Source organism: Lynx canadensis, chromosome B2, assembly GCF_007474595.2.
Source record: "Lynx canadensis isolate LIC74 chromosome B2, mLynCan4.pri.v2, whole genome shotgun sequence".
Lineage (NCBI taxonomy): Eukaryota > Metazoa > Chordata > Mammalia > Carnivora > Felidae > Lynx > Lynx canadensis.
Genome location: NC_044307.1, coordinates 14,051,335 through 14,067,895, shown reverse-complemented (window position 1 = coordinate 14,067,895; position 16,561 = coordinate 14,051,335). Strand labels below are relative to the sequence as shown.

The following is a 16,561-nucleotide window of genomic DNA, read 5'->3' as shown; positions in this document are numbered from 1 at the left end:
ATATACACAATAGAATACTACTTGGCAATGAGAAAGGATGAAATCTGGCCTTTTGTAGCAACGTGGATGGAACTGGAGAGTGTGATGCTAAGTGAAATAAGTCTTACAGAGAGAGATACCATATGTTTTCACTCTTAGGTGGATCCTGAGAAACTTAACAGAAGACCCTGGGGGAGGGGAAGGAAAAAAAAAACTTAGAGAGGGAGGGAGGCAAACCATAAGAGACTCTTAAAAACTGGGAATAAACTGAGGGTTGATGGGGGGTGGGAAGGAGGGGAAGGTGGGTGAGGGGCATTGAGGAGGGCACCTGTCGGGATGAGCACTGGGTGTTGTATGGAAACCAATTGGACAATAAATTTCATATTAAAAAAATAATAAAATAATATATATGTACAATATTATCTAGGCTTAGAAAGCAAGAAAATTCTGGCACAGGCTACGATATGGACGAAACCTCAGGACGTGATGCCCGGTGAAATAAGCCAGTCACAAAAACACAAATACTAAAGAATTCCACTTACATGAAGTCGTTAGAGCAGTAAAATTCCTAGAGACAGAACGTTGAATGGTGTTTCCCAGGGGCTGGGGGGGGAAGAGGAAGGGAGTGTTATTGTTTCATGGGAACAGGGTTTCAATTTGCAAGAGGAAAAGAGTTCCAGAGAACGGTTGCACACCTAACTGGCTAAGATGGGCAGTTTTATAGCGTGTCTATCTTTACCGTAACGTTTTAAAAAGGGAAGCCAAAGCTATGAGCAGTGGCGGCAAAGCAGCCAAAGAGGTTTATCCGGGACACGATTGGTGCTAATTAAAAAGCGACGCCAAAATCTCCTATGTCCTCCCCTGTAGCCAAAAGCATCACACACGCCAGCCCACCTGGACCTCCTAAAGTCCAGCCTTAGAAGGCCAGCCTGGGTCGTGTTAAAACCCTGCCATGAGCAAATCCCTTCCAGCTAATGGGAAACTTTCCATCTCTGCATTGCTGTAGCCCCATAATCAAAACTAAATCTCAGTCCCAAACTGTGTTGCAGAAGAATGGTTTTACATGTAATGGGGTTACCACATAGGGAGAAATTCAAAAAAGCTTCCAGCTGTAGTAATATTATTTCTTGATCTGGGTGGTGGTTACATAAGTATGTTTACTCTGTGATAATTCATCGAGCTATACAATTAGGATTTGGGCACTTTTCTGAATGTAAATTAGGCTTTGATTTTTTTTTTTAAGTTATTGAAAATTTTTCCAGCCCTGCTTTGTTATTGCTTCGTTCGTTTGTACAGTCGTTGGCCTCTCACAAGATGATGAGTTCCCGAAAGCCTCGGAGAGCCTAGCGGAGTGCTAGACTTTTGTTACAAGCTTCATATTTGCCTAGTGACTTCATGGAAGTGTGGAGATCCAGGGGTTATCAGAGGGAAGAGGGTAGTGGGATCGTTTTCTGAAATCCTTTGACACCAGTAAAACGAAAGCTTCCTGACCCCAAAGCTGGAGCTCGAGAATATAGCCACGACAATCGGCACAGGCTTATAGAGCAAACTCAGCTGTGCTCATGATAACCCACACTCTGGGAAGGTAACAATTTTGATGTTAAACATAGATAGATAGATAGATAGATAGATGATAGATGGTAGATAATAGGATGATAGATGATAGATAGATAGATAGATAGATGCTAGAGAATAAGATGATAGATAGATAGATAGATAGAAGATAGGAGACAGATGATAGAGATATATATTATGATATTTTTAAAATATGTATGTACATGTATGTATATACATGTACACACATACACACACACAAACACACACCCCCCAAAAGTGTCAATAAAGCCTAAATCCAGCTTCCCCACAAGAAGAATTAAGACGATGGGGAGAAAACTAGAGCCTATATTGAAAAACGGCTTAAACCAAAATAGATTTGCACGTGGCAAGCTCTGTTGACAAGGTCTATGATGGCGGATTCTTAAGGAAAGTCAAAATTTCAGCCAAAGCTCCTTGGTCTTGAAAATGCTGAGGATTACCAACACTCAACCAATATTACTCAACCAATACCAAGAAGTAGAGGGTTGACCCTGAAGGAGAAGGGCTAGAAACAAGGTACCTCCACGGGGGTGAGGTAGAGCCCCCCCCAAAACCACTGATAGGAGGTGCTCAGTTTGACGCCTTTCGCCGGAGAAGACCTTCAAACCTGTATTAACCGTAATACAATCTCACGCACCGGGATGTGGGGAGCGGGTGCTGTTTGCACTTCAGCTATTTGTACGCAGGCCCAGGAAGAGTCCCGCCTGGCAGAGCTGGGCCAGCAGCACGTACAGCGTAGACCTGCCCTCCCCCAAAGGAGCCGGAAGCCTCCCATGCTCCACCGTTGCCCTCTGTCCACGGGCAGAGAGGGCGGCTCGGACCAGAGGGAAGCCAGGGGAGGGTTTGGTGCCAGGGAGATGACTGAGGTCCGACGCCAACACCACACTTGTGTGGGACCCGTGAGATGAACAGAACTGGAGGCAAACGGCGTTCTAGTCATGACACAGAGAAGCCCTTCCGCTCCCGACAATCATTAGAGAAAATGTAAACGCAGCGTGTGGGTCAGTTTCCGATGGGGGAACCAAGACGCCCTCAGTTCTCTTTCTTCCCCCCTCTCTCTTTCCGGTTTTCGCTTGTTTGACAAATCAAACGGAATCCCAAAGGAAAAGCACGGGAGGAGGGAACAGTCTTCCTTCTCCAGGCAGATTTATGGCATTCAGGATGCAGCTTGCGTCTGTCAGGCCAAAATGGTTAGGGTGGGCTAATCCAGTAGAATTACAGCTTCCTATAATGGGGAAAGTTAAATAGACAAGCTCGCCTACCCCGAGGAGAACGAAGCAGAGGTCAGTGCTTGCTGGCTTTGAACATGAATGGCCCCTTCCCCTCCGTCCCCTTTCACATGTGGCCCGGCAACAGTAGCAGACAGATGCGACACAAAGACAGACACACCTGATTAACCATGAATACAACAGCTGTCGCTTCCCCACCGCCGCCACTATCCACAGCCTGGCTCTTTCCGCTCACTTTTTTCCCTTTCTTTCAGCTAGCGCGAGGAAATTAAACCCACCATTAAAACCCAAGTTAGTGGGAGGGTGTCAGCAGCCAGGCCTTTGTCTCTGTGCTCACAGCCTTGTAATAGGTACCTTCTGATTCGTCCTTTCATGTGAGGAAGAGTTGCGGACTACTGCCGAGGGCCCAGTCAACTCAAAACCTGAGACCCCGAGAAAGGCCAGCGGTGGGTGAGGCAAGATGGCCCCGACTCAGATGGGGAAGGAGAAAGTAGACAGAGCAGCACATTGGGTGTGCACCTGAGAGTTTCCCCCTCTTCCCCTCCCTCCTCCTGTTCATTCTCTGGCCTCCGGTCAACCAGAATTCCCTGCTGCTAAAAACACCCACCCTTAAAACAAACTGGCAGTCATGAATTCACTGACGGGAAGTGGAACTCAAGGCAGCATTGTCTTCCTGTGAGAACTTATTTATTTTTGCCCCATTTGGAGCTCGCCTTCACAAAGAAGAATGAGGGCAAGTGTTGTTTTTTGGGTTTTGTTGTCCTCTCTTAAGTAGCCAAATCCTTGAGTTCAATTTAACTTCCCAGACCTTGAGCGTCAAGTGCAGGAGGGAAATGTGAGTGTTGAAATGCAAATAACTTCGAAGGAGGTAAATAAAGGGTAATGGGATTGTGCCAAGCCTCCAGAAACCTACAGAATGGGTAATTGGAGCCCTAAGTGTGAACTCTGATTTTTCTTTGGGGGGGGGGGGGGGGTTCTTTGTCCTGCCCCCCCCCCACCGCCATTGTGGTCAATTTGAGTTAATCATTTGACCTCTGTAAGCCTGCATTTCTATTTGCTTAAAACGGCTCTCTTGGTTGTCAAAAAGTCTCTTAAGTAGTGACCAAGAGAGACTAATAAAAATGAACAGAAATCACCCAGCCAACACGAAGCCTTCTAACATAATAAGGGGTTGATAACTGAGCGATTTAAGCCAATCTCGCAAAAATTCAACAAATACCCCTTACCTCCTCAAGAGTGGAAGAGTAACGGAATAATTCAAACCTGTCATCTGAAGGCTGTTTCTAATGAAGCTTCAGCTCGACGGTATACCTCTGGCTTCCACCAAGACCTCATGGACATATCTCCATCAAGATAATTAAAAAGAAGTCTAACTGAAATGCCTAGAAGGTTTTGTTTCAGACAGCACAGTAGAAGTCCCAAGAGCCTCGTTTGTGTAGGACATTGGGATTTGTTCCAGAACACAAAGGTAGCCTGCCACAGTTGGTAATTTTAGACTCCTCTTTCATCCACTTGATGAATAGCCATATTCACTATCAAATCAACCTAGGGGTCCCGCCTCAGAGCGATGTGAAAAGACCTCCCTCATTTTGCCATGCAAACCTTCTCCACAATTCTTACAGTATCCAAGTGTCTCTTTTTCTTGCTTCACAGAACCCACAGTTTAAGCAGAGTAAGCCTGTCTGTTTTCAATTCTTAACTTTTCACACATGGCAAACGAGTAGAACTTTTGAACACTGCGATCATCTGGCTGATGAGCAAGCTGTTTTCCATTTCTGGCAACAAATACTTCTGGCTTATCTTGACGGGAGGAAAAGGGATGAAAATACACTTTGGTTGGATATCGTTGATAACATTTGTCATCTCTGCAGCTAAAAAAATAAATAAATAAAATAAAATAGCTTGGAAAAAGTCTCCCTCGGTGTTGCAGAAAATGGCAAAAGATGGGGCGCCACCACGGAGGTGCCAGTTAAATTGAATTCATAAATGAATTCCATGTCCTTTCCATGACAAATGCAATGTGGCATCATGAAGCGTAATGAGGGCTGGACTAGAGAGGAATAAGGGGCTTTAGGTCCTGGGGTCTGGAGTGCTATTGTTGGACACAGTACCTTTAAAGGCTTGCTTCACATGTCTGAACCTGTCCCCCTCCATATAAGTCTGCTGGGGCTGCTGTAACAGAGCAGCGTGGTCTGGGGGGCCTTCAACAACACAAATGTGTTGTCTCATGGTTCTGAAGGCTAAAAGTCTATGATCGAGGTGTTGGCAGGCTCCGTTTCTCCTGAGGCCCCTCTTGGCTTGCGGATGCCCATCTTCTCCGTGTGACCTCACGTGGCTTCCCTCTGCGTGTCTGTGTCCTCATCTCCTTTTGTAAGGACGCCAGTCATATTGAATTAGGGCCAACCCTACTGACTGTATTTTAAATTAATTACCTCTTTAAAGACCCTCATTCTAAATACAGGCCCATTCCGAGGTATTGGGGGTTAAGGCTTCAACATACAAATTTGGGGGGAACACGCTTCAGCCCATAATACCCCCTGAGGGACCCATTTGACTGAATTAGCTTAGATCTATCTCAGTTCTAGCACATTCTGCGCCTATGGCCTGGATCCATAAACAAAGGGCATCCATCTTGCCATGATGCACTCACGACAAACATGAAGGAAACAAAGTGGACAGACACATCATTTGAAAGCAGGAAAGTCAATCTCACGGATTCCAGGGGCCATGACGATGATGATGCCACCTCTGAAAAGAATCAGAAAGACCGAGAAACAGGACTGCTTCCCCTTTCAGTGAAGCGCGTTTCATGCCTGCGTACTCTCACCCCCATTGACCAATGCCCTTTATAAAAGGTATTTTGCCCCCCATCTAACATTTAGAAATGGCAAAAAGCAAAGGAATGAATCAGCAAACAGGCAGAACACTCTTCCTATGACTCTTACCTGAGCAAAAACATTACTTCCCGAAAGAGTAGAAAGAGAGAAAGTGGCAGGAATGACTAACAAAGGTGACAAGCTGACGCAAAGAAGCCCAGGACAGCACGAACGTTCGAAACAGGCAAGGTTATGTGCTGAAATGCAGGTGGGTGGACACATTCCCTCTGGGAAATAAGGCTTGGGTGGGGGATTGCGAATAAAAGGCTTCCAAAAAAAGACATGTGTGTGTAATTTACTTAATAGTTCCACCAACGTGCAGCAGTGGGTTGGGTATGATGATTCTAAACACCCTGTGACACATGTTTACAAAGGAACTGGGTGACTCTATTTTAAATGACACCTTCTTATTCATCACCCCCTCTGAACGGCCTGTTTGCAGCACTGCTAATCACCGGGGTTCTTCTGGAAGCAGCACTGTTTAGTCATGAGCCCTTTGCTGGCAGTAGCTGGGACATGACAGGAAGGACAGCAGCTCATGACTACAAAGATCCATGGGCGGGGGGGGGGGGGGGGGTAGCTCCGCATGATGGCGAATGTTATGGGGTGACTTACATCTCCCAAAAAGATATGTTGAAATTCTAGCCCCTAACACCTCAGAATGAGACCTTATTTGGAAGCAAGGTCGTCACAGATTTAATTAGTTACGATGAGAATACTGCTGTAGGGTGGGCCCTCAATCCAATATGACTAGTATCTTTGTAAGAAGAGGAAGATTTGGACACAGAAATAGAGACACAGGAAGAACGTCACGTGATGACAGAAACAGAGATTGTAGTGACAATCTCTCCAAGCCAAGGAACTCCAGGCGTTGCTGACAAAGGACAGAAGCTAAGAGAGGCAAGGAAGGAATCTCTCCCGCAGGTTTCAGAGGGAGTGTGGCCCTGCTGACACCTTGATGTCAGATCCCCAAGCCTCCAGCACTGTGAGAATCGGTTCCTGTTGTTTAAGGCATCCCGTCTGTGGTACTTTGTTACACGGCAGATCCAGGCCATGATGCGCCTTGTGGTCAACCCCACAAGCTTCCCGCCAGGTGTTCTGCTCCGTGACTTCTTTTTTTCCTTAAGTTGATTGATTTGTTTTGAGAGAGAGAAGGAAAGAGAAAGTTCCAAGCGGGCTCCACCCTGTCGGCTCAGCACCCATGCGGGTCTCGATCCCACGAACCGTGAGCTGATGACCAAGAGTTGGATGCTCAACCGACTGGGCCACCCAGGGGCCCCTCCATGACTTCTAAAATGATACACTCTTCCAAAGGTCTTCACTTTCAGGGATTTGGCCTTTTTTTCTGCTTCTGAAAAACCCGTACAAGACCCTTGTTGGCCTTCCTGCCCCTCACCCCAACATGTTGCCCAAAGACTCAGCAGATCAGAGACTGACCCTCTACCCTTTCAGTGGTGACTTCCTCTATAATTTTACCTTTTCCCCGACCAGCGTGACTGTGGACAGGTCTCTAGGTCTCTGTCTCTTCATTAGAAGATGAAGGGCTTGAGCTACAGTAATTTCCAGCCTGAAACATTGGAGGCTACAACCCTTCTTTTTTCTTCATCAATGTTTCAGACACCACGATGATGAGTACGAAAGGGAGCAAAGCTGTAATACATTTTCTGTGTCTAAGATCTTGTTACAAAAATTAAATGGAAAACATTTGTTGAATAAACTTCAGCAAGTACCAAGAGGAAAGATAAAGGATATCAATTCAAAGGAAATATTTCAAACCATAGCCAGAGCAATCAATTAATCAATCAGCCAATATTTACTGACACCCTACTGAGAGACTGAATAGACAAATGGTCAGTGGCCAGGTCGTATATAAAACTAGACTTCTGACCTACAAGCTGCGGCGAACAACCCAGGCGCACAACCCAGTTTCGATAGGAACCAGCCCAGGAAGCCAGCCTGATATAAGTCAGACTTGTAGGAAGTCACATTACTATCTCCGGCAACAATCCAGGAAGCCCAACATTAACCCCTGTAACAACTGGCCCAGAGTCTCCAGGATTTAATTAACAGCTGAAAGCTTTTCTAAGTTTTATTTCCACATCCAACTTTGACCCACCAGAGAAAGCCGAGTACGGACCCCTAACCAATTCCGTGGGATACTTGCTTCTAGTTAGCCCATCACCAGCTTCCTCATACCAACAGTCTCCAATCAAGGCATACCTGAAGCCTTCCCCTTTTTCCACTATAAATCTCTCCGCCTCCTCCTCCTGCCTTTAAGTCTTTGCCAAAACATAAGTTATGGCAGCTGACTATAGCAGGTTCTGAAAAATAACCTTTTCTTGTTCTTACTTGGTCGGTCTTCATTTGTTTCCTTACCACCAAACACGAGTAAATTCTACGCTAGGTTCTTGGAGGGTAGGAAAAAAAGTACGAGGAGGTATAAGACAGGGTCCTGATAATAAACTTAAAATCTACAGGATTTGAGATAAAATGCACAAAGATCAGGAATAAGTACCACAACAACGAAGCAAGTGATAAAACCGGTCAGGAATAAAAAGCTTCACGTGCAATTCCAGGCAATGGGTATAGAAGTTTATAGGCGAGGGATGACTTTTGGCCAGGGAGGTCAGATACGAACTGGATTTCAGCACACAGAAGAACATAATTCTAGTCATTCCTGAGATTCCCCTCTTCCCACGGTCATTTAAATTTGAAAGTTTGTGGGAACCAAAAGGAGCCCTGGCAGAAAACGTATTTGTTCCATGACTACTTTCACTGTCACTTGAAGACAGAGTGATTTCTTGGGAAGGTCCCTCCTTTCTCTTCATGAGCCCCAAGTGAGTCAGAATGTTCCCTGAGTCATTCAGACTGTAGACAAGACACCCTTGCCCAATTAGCCTCTCAGTTAAGTTCATCTGTGTTCGTATTCCCAGCCCTCTCCCTCAAATTCTTGGCTACCCGCCAAGAGTAGATCTTTATCCGCACCGGGCCATTGCTGGAGGCCAAGCAGGGAGCCCTCCCTGATGCCGGGGTTTTAGGGCACAATAAATAGTACCCCCTTCCCTGCCCAATTTCTAAACCAATTAAGAGGCATAAGAATTAGACGGTTAGAGGTAAAAATATCACTATTTTTTAAAAGGACAAAGTCTTGGCTGAAGATTGTGATTTCAGGTCTATAGGCTTGTTAATATGGTACCACTGAAGTCACGTAGCAGGTACCTGGCAGTGCTGGACGACAGAAAACTGCCACATTGGTCGCTGCCCCTTAAAACTTCAGATTTGAAGAAGCAGAGAATGTTCACTTTCCCCAGGCAGTTCTCAGAAAGAGAAGAGACGGTGAGGCATGCACGTTCAGTGACTCCATCCAGACTGACCACTCTCCTCTTCCTCCAATGCAGTGGAAGAGAGAATGGAAAGAGCCCAAGGGACTTACTCAGTGGAAGCATGTCCCCATGGAAACAATAGGAGTTGGAACAAATGTTCCCGTATAACACCCACCACAGGCGGAGCTTAGTCTCCTCAGGATTGAGGTCGGTGGTTCAGGTTTTGCAGACCGTTGTGTTCATCTTCCAACCAGTTTTCTAGGTGTGCAGGATGGTTTAGTGTTGGTCTGGCTGCGTTTCATGGACGCGAGACACATGAAAAGCTTCCATGCTCTTCCACCATCCTCAGGGTCGAGGTCTGGAACATACACACACACACACAAACGCACACACGCGCGCACCCACAAACATACGCTCTCACACATGACTGCCAATACCAGGGTCATGCTTTGTAGCTCTAAGATTTATGATAAATTTAAAGTCTGAGGGAAACAAATGCACTCATGGAAAAATTTCCCCAGTGAGGGATCGCCCTCAGCATGGTCTAGTGTTAGAAGCGTAGACCCCTAAGTCACGCATCCTTAATTTCTGTCCTAGTACTGGCATTAAGTGGCTCAATAATTATTCAAGCTCACTTGCCCTCCAGGTTCTCTGTCCCCAACTACGCACTGGGAATCGGCACCTTTCTTGCCACATGTATAAAGTGGGAGATAAGTTGGGTAAAGGGGCCACCATATCACTCAACTCCACTCCAGAGGTACCAAGGTGGTCCCATATTAAGAGAAAATAGTAACACCTTTCTTGAAAAATGGAATAAATGTGGGGCAGCCTTCTGTCACCACACAGAACTGTTTCAGCACTAGGGAGTTCATCCAAGAGAGGACCCATGAAAGTGAAACAGAAGGGCAGGAGGGAAGGGTAAGGGAGGTCCCTAAACCTGTGAGCCAAAGGGCTGCGTGTTACTGACTCAATTTGGACAACACATAGCCAGGGGCTTAACAACTCATTTGTGACTCATTACATTGATAACTCTGAGAGCTTTAACCCTCAGCTTTAACCTCTCCCTAAATTATCCCTTAGGAACAAAAAACCAGAACACCCCACTCCCAGAATTATTCATCAGAGAAAGGTAGGAACTTGAAAGGGCGTCCGATATTTTCCCCTGCAGCTTCTTGAGGAACAACTGTTGTTGGCTTATCCCTTGGTCATGGCTGCTCTGTCATGCTCTTGGCAACATGTTCGCCTTTGACCAAGTTTGGGGAAGAAAGGGAAGGAGAAAGAAAAAGTTATGAGAAAGTTGAACTGAGGAAGAAGAGAAGAAAAGGGGGTTCGTCCTGCAAATAGAAGACTAGGGGAAAAATTAAGTGCGAAGTTCTTTCAACTCCTGATTGGAATTCCCCAAGACCCTCTCTACCCCACCCTCCAATCCCAAGACCTCAAAGTCAGAGCTTTGTTTATTGGTAGATATACAGAAAGGCTCAATAGGAAATGTAACACCAGTTGGAAGGGTATTATTTCATTTTGCCAATAAGGGTCTCATTCCATTTTTTTCTGCTTATTACTCTCTCTACTATCTGCTTGCCTTTCACGTGTACTCATTCACCGCATCCTAGGAACCAGGTGCTATGACACGTGCTGCACACGCAGAGAAATGAGACACCACATCCTACCCTCAGGGAGATCCCAGTCAAGTGGGAGAGACACTAGAACTGTCGTCTGTCACAATACAATGAGAGCAGCGCTCAAGCACAAAGGCAGTGAAGGAGCTCGAGAAGAGGGCTCTAACTTGGGGAGTGAGGTGAGCTATCATAGGAGGGGTTTTCATTGGGCTCCCCAAGAAACAGACTCGGAGACTCTCTGCGAGAGGCTTCCTGGAGAGGACTCACTTACAAGGGAGAGAGAGAAACAGGACTGAGCAGAGAAAGAAGTTTATCTGTGATGCAGTTGCCAAGGGGGCTTTGGCTCACCCCTCAGAGAGACAGAAGAAAGCTGAGATGGCCTTTCAGAGCTATGGCGGACTGAGGCTCGGTGCCTTGCCTTGACCACTCATTGGATGTGGGCTGTCCCACAGGACCTCGCCCAAGTGGAAGCCAGGGGAGGGATTCATCCGTGAGCCGGCAGCGGGCACCCCCCGCCCTCATGCTTGGGGAATGAGCACATCGGCCATGAAGGGGAGAGGGGAGACGGGGCAAACACCATAGCCTCCACTCTGGAAGGTTTTCCAGAAGAAAGGAGAGGTGGAGCTGAGTTTCAGAGCCTGCAAATACTGACAAGGAGAGAAGAGTGTTCTAGGCAGAAAGACCAGCAACGAGCCAAGGCAAGGAACCTTCAGAAAGCATCACACGTTTGGAAAACCACCAGGCATCCGGCAGACTCATGAGGCATGTTGGAAGACAGGACCTAAGGAAAGGAGCAGGGAAAAAATGAGCCAGGAGAGCGGGCGGCCAGATCATTAAGAAGCCCATTTGCTGTGCTAACGAGTCTGGATTTTAGCTTGGAAATAAGGGAAAAGCCAGAGAAGGATTTTCAATATTGTTTGTAGGGTGTTTTTTTTTTTTTTAATTTTTCTGATTTATACTATGAGTTTGGAAAATGGATTAAGTACAAAGGAAAAATAAAATAATCTCAAAATCCCACCATCCAGAGATAACCGTAATTAACATTTTGACGGTTTTCCTTCCGGTATTTTTCTATTTATAGACAGACGTATTTAGACAGAGAGAAAGGAGCTTTCAAAAGATCGGAAAGATTATGCCATAGGTGCAGGTTTCTATCTTGTCTTCTGATTCGGATCATAAACGTCTCCATGCCCCTAAATGTTTTTCAAACACGTGATTTAAATAACCGCATGGAAGTCTTTTAATTGGATTTAACTAATGTTTTCCTTATTGTTGGACAGGAAGATTTCCTTCTGGATCTTGGCCTGTAACTTTTATTATATCGCAAAGATAAATTCTCAATAAGGGAATGATTGGGTTAAGAGATATAAACATTTTGAGGTTGAAAAAGTTGAAGAGATAAGGCTGGCTCCGTAGAAATGTATTTTATTTCCTTTATTTTCTGTTAACTCGCCTCTCGGTCTTCCGTGAAGAACAGGGACAGAGGTCCAAGCAACTAAGGAGTGTTTCAGTTAACCAAAGGCTGATTCTGAGGTTCTGACGCGGACCCACGGGGATCACACGAATGTTCTGACACCGTCAGCGTTGCAAGGAGCATGTGAGATAGTGGCCATGTGCCACATCTAAAACGGAGTCTGTCCTGACCCTCCACCACTTGGAGCATCAAGAATTCATCTTCTCCTTCCTGTTGGAAAAGAGTCAAACATCCAAAGCCTAGCACTGGGTGACTTGTAAGATTCCTTCTCCCCGCGGAAATTCTCGAATTGCATCTCCGTGAATGTTCCTTACCTCATTCGCTGGGCTTTGAACATAATGTTTCTCCCCTAAGGCGGACAGAAGGAAGAACCTTTAAGCCTTCTATTGACACAGAAATTGTCCCAAATGCTCTTAAATTTACCTTTCTTTGTGCTGCTGTCTGAAAATTACTTTCTCATGGGATATGGTTTGAATTACAGAAACAGTCCATGCCTTTCCCCATTGGTTGCCAGCCCTTCCCCGGGGTCACAGAATACTCCTTTTTGATGTTCACATCCTAATTTTAATCCAACTGTATGTTCTGTCAATGGTCTCTGGAGTCTATATCAGACATCATTCTCAAACAACAGGAAGTTAGCTAATGTGGCCAGTTCCGTTCGTTAGGACCCTTCTACGACCACCTGTCTACACAGCCTTCCTGACATGTGTTTGCAATCACATGGAGTTATCTCTACAGCAGCTTGAGTTGCCTTCCGTCTGAAGTGACCCTTCGGGTAGTGCTCATTCATCTAGCATACCTCTGGTTCTGTTGTCGTTGCTTTAATCTGGTATCTCAGGAGGCAGCACGGTCTAATGAAAAGGCAAACAAATTCCTAACAAGAAGTCTAGATTCCCGGCATAGTTCTGCCACCAGCAATTTAGGTGACAGAGGGGAATTTACTTCCTATCAACCCATCTCTCAGAGTGGTCATGAGGAAAAACCCAAGTAATATTCACCAAAAGAGAAAACAATGTGCACAGTTGCATACGAACGTGGTAATTTATTGCAGTAATCTTTGTATGAGCAAGTAGTAATACAGTGAATAAAGAAAAATATAGTCATTCAAAATATGTTTATTAAGCCCACCAGGGACAACAGCAGGTACTCGGAGAACAAAGGAAAACAGAATACACTCAGAGGATTCCAAGACTGGTTGGAAAGCAGACATAGGAACAAAAACTCACAGCAACGAAAAAAGCTTTAATGGGCATGCATATCATGTGATAAGGGAGCATAGGAGAGGAAGCAGCCCATCCTGCCTAGGAAAGCCAGAAAAAATCAACAGGTGATCCTTGAACAGTCCTGAAGGAAGAAAAGACACTGTCCAGGCAGCTAAGCCAGGAAAGAAATCATCAGTTACAGAATCTCCAAGAAGAAAAAGAACACCTTGCGTTCAGGAAACCACACGTCCGCCAGCGTGCGGAAAGCGTGTCTCAAGATGTGGCAAGGGTGGAATCTTGCCCCCCTCCTGAGGGATGTTGCTTCCTCCTCTGGGCAAGGTAGAGTCAGTGACGTGTTTACAGCCCGGCTGTATCAGTCATGGTGCAGGCTAAGAAACACTGAGATGGGTAATTCGAGAAGAGTTGACGATGGGGTTATGTTCAAAGGTGTAGGCAGGGCGTCGGGAAACCACAAGAGGTCCTGTTGCCATCCTTGGGCCTGGAAGGGTGAGGAGGGAGACAGTTATTAAAACTTGGAAGGCAGCCATGTGAGAATTCTCCTAATGGGGGCATCGACTGAGGGATGCCGGGGGCAAGGACCTCCGGGGAAGGAGTGAGGGAGACGAATGGCCCCTCTCCTTGCTCCCACGCCTCCCACCTCATCTCACCAGTACCCCCATCGCCAAACCCAACCAGAAGCCAGAGGGAGAAGGAGCTTTGGAGGAAAAAGGCCAGGTGTGGAAGGATGGCTTTGCAGGGACAAACAAGCAATCTAGCACCAGGCAGGAAACGCCCAACTGGAATTTCAGGCAGCTCCTCAGGCAGCAATACGGAGAAAGGAGGCTGGGGAGAATAGGGACAAGTAAGACGTAATCCAGGTGACAAATGATGGGGATTTCGTAAGGCGGTGGAGACGTTAAGGAAGGGGTACAAAAGATTCAAGAACACTTAGAGATACAATCTAAAGAAATTGACGCTCACTCACTGGTATATCTCAGAAGCTCTTTCCCATACATGTACGTTGCATGGGGCAATCAATAAAGCAAGAAACGAGATGATTCTGTGGGATAGAGTCTGTCCTTTCGGGAACCTGCAACTCGTCTTTTGGTAAGCAGTTCATTTTGGTGATAACGCCAATCCTTGGGTTGGAAGCCAAGAACTGATGACAGGAAGTTCCATCCTTGTCAGATACGTCCATACCCACCATCTGAGAAAAAAATGAGGCCATCGTAGTGGGCTGAGTGGTGGCCTTCGAAAAAAAATGTGTTCACATCCCAGAACCTGTGAAGGTAACTTTATGTGGGGACGTGGTCTTTGCAGCTGCAATTAAGTTAAGGATTTTGAGATGAGATCATCTTGGATTGTCTGGAGGGTCCTAATCCAATGACAGGTGTCCTTATGAGAGACAGAAATGGACAGCACGTGGAGACAGAGACATGGAGAGAAGAAGGCCATGTGAAGACAGAGGCAGAGATTGGAGTTGAACAGCCACAAGCCAAGGAATTACTAGAAGCTGGAAAAGGTGAGGAAGGACTTCTAAAGGCATCTTCCCTAGGGCCTTCAGACAGAGATGGTGAGAACCTGGGCTCTTATGATCATACTGAGCCACTGGATGGACCTCGTCTGAGTCAATATATGTCCGTATCACTTAGGCCACTTTCCCGTGTTCTAGTAGCTGCCGCCGCAAGCACCCTGACCTCTACACGTGTCTTCTGAGGCTTTGCTCCTCAACCACACCACCCCAGACCTCCCCTGGTGACGCTCCCGTCGCTTGTCAGTTGTCGTGTCTCAGTGACAAATGAAACAACATGGATCAAAGCCCCTCGCACGGTGCTTGGCACATAGTAGGCGCTGGCTAAACTTTCTTACCGTTGCTCTGTCCCACTTCTCAGCTTCTAGCACTATCGCTCTCTCAGATCCCCACCGTTGTTTTTGAAATGCTTGGTGTGATAAAAGCCAGGCCCCAGCAGGCCTCTGGATGGTTGTGTGCTTAGAAGCCCCACTGCCTGGGAGGATATAACTGGAAACTCCACGACCCAGAAGCACCAGCGAATGAAATACCGTCCTCATTAGACTGCCACCGTGGCAAGTCACGGATGCTCTCACTCTTTACAGGGTTCAAGTATGGTGGCAGGCGTAAACACCAACACTGCAACAAGCTCGGTGAAATCTGGTTTTCGGTCATTCAGAGCCAAGACGTTTCACGCCTGAGTCATCATTACCAGTATCAGTCTTCACGTTGCAGATGCGCAGAAAGACTGATTAATGCAGAATTCTGATTACTGCAATGTTCACAGTATTACTAAAGGCGAGCCCAAGAACTCTGATCAGCAACTTTTTTTGAAAGAGAGACCACTGGAAAAAAATGTGCCACACTTTCTTGAGCTACAACGCTGCCTCGGGATGGACTTTTCTAGAACGCCTCCGAAGAAACCTTCCAATGGCGGTTTTGTTTTTTCCTTTTCAGCTTTTTGGGTTAAAAGTCGTTCAAAACTTTCATGTGAATCTGAGAGTCATCTCACGAGACTTACTTGGGATATGGTAAAAACAAATGCTGAAAACGCCAGTCTGAGAACATCAGCCTGGGTGGAAAGCGTCATCCCCATTTGCCGGTGACTCACTTTGGTGACTCAGAGCTCGTCACTCAATGCAGAGATCCACAGGGCCTATCCACCTTCCTCTGCCTACCTGGAAGGAAATTAGGGCTTCAGTAGATAAAGCTACAAAGTGCTTTCAGTTCTTCCTGATACAGTTTACTTGAATAGGAGGCACTCTAATCTCCCAGGTGTTACGGAGCATTCAAATTTAGGGGAGGGAAGCGGTGGGGAGGTGGGGGAGGGATAGGGAGTGGGATCTTACTTTCTCCAATGTGTTAACCAAAATTGAATGTCCCCAAGACCTAGAAACTTTATAAAAGAGAGAAGGCTCTGATGACAGTTTTAAAGGATCAAAACTTTAAATTTCCTGCGAACTTTAAGGAACCCCCCCCCCGAAAAAAATCTTAATGTGCCAGTCCAAACTTCTGTTTCACATGTGTTAAATCCCCTTTCGCTCTGAAAGACTCTCAAGTGTCCGCTAACCTTTGAATATTTACACTTTTATTCCTCTGCCATATAATCACCTCAACTGGGACATTATGCAAATATGTGAAATCTTCAAACATAAAATGAAGCCAAGTTACTCACAGCAGGGAAACCCTATGTCATCCTTCATTGACGCATGCCAAAAATGTCAGGCCAATCCACTCATTTACTAGAACCAAG

General features: G+C 46.1%; 1 long non-coding RNA gene across 1 annotated transcript; it reads right to left on the bottom strand.

The window, feature by feature from the left end:
- Positions 1-13,195: 13,195 nt before the first annotated feature.
- On the bottom strand, positions 13,196-14,535 carry LOC115513282. The gene is made up of 2 exons (XR_004343687.1): positions 14,284-14,535; positions 13,196-13,797 (listed from the first exon to the last, which is right to left on the bottom strand). It is a non-coding gene; the product is annotated as an uncharacterized LOC115513282 (long non-coding RNA).
- Positions 14,536-16,561: the final 2,026 nt, after the last annotated feature.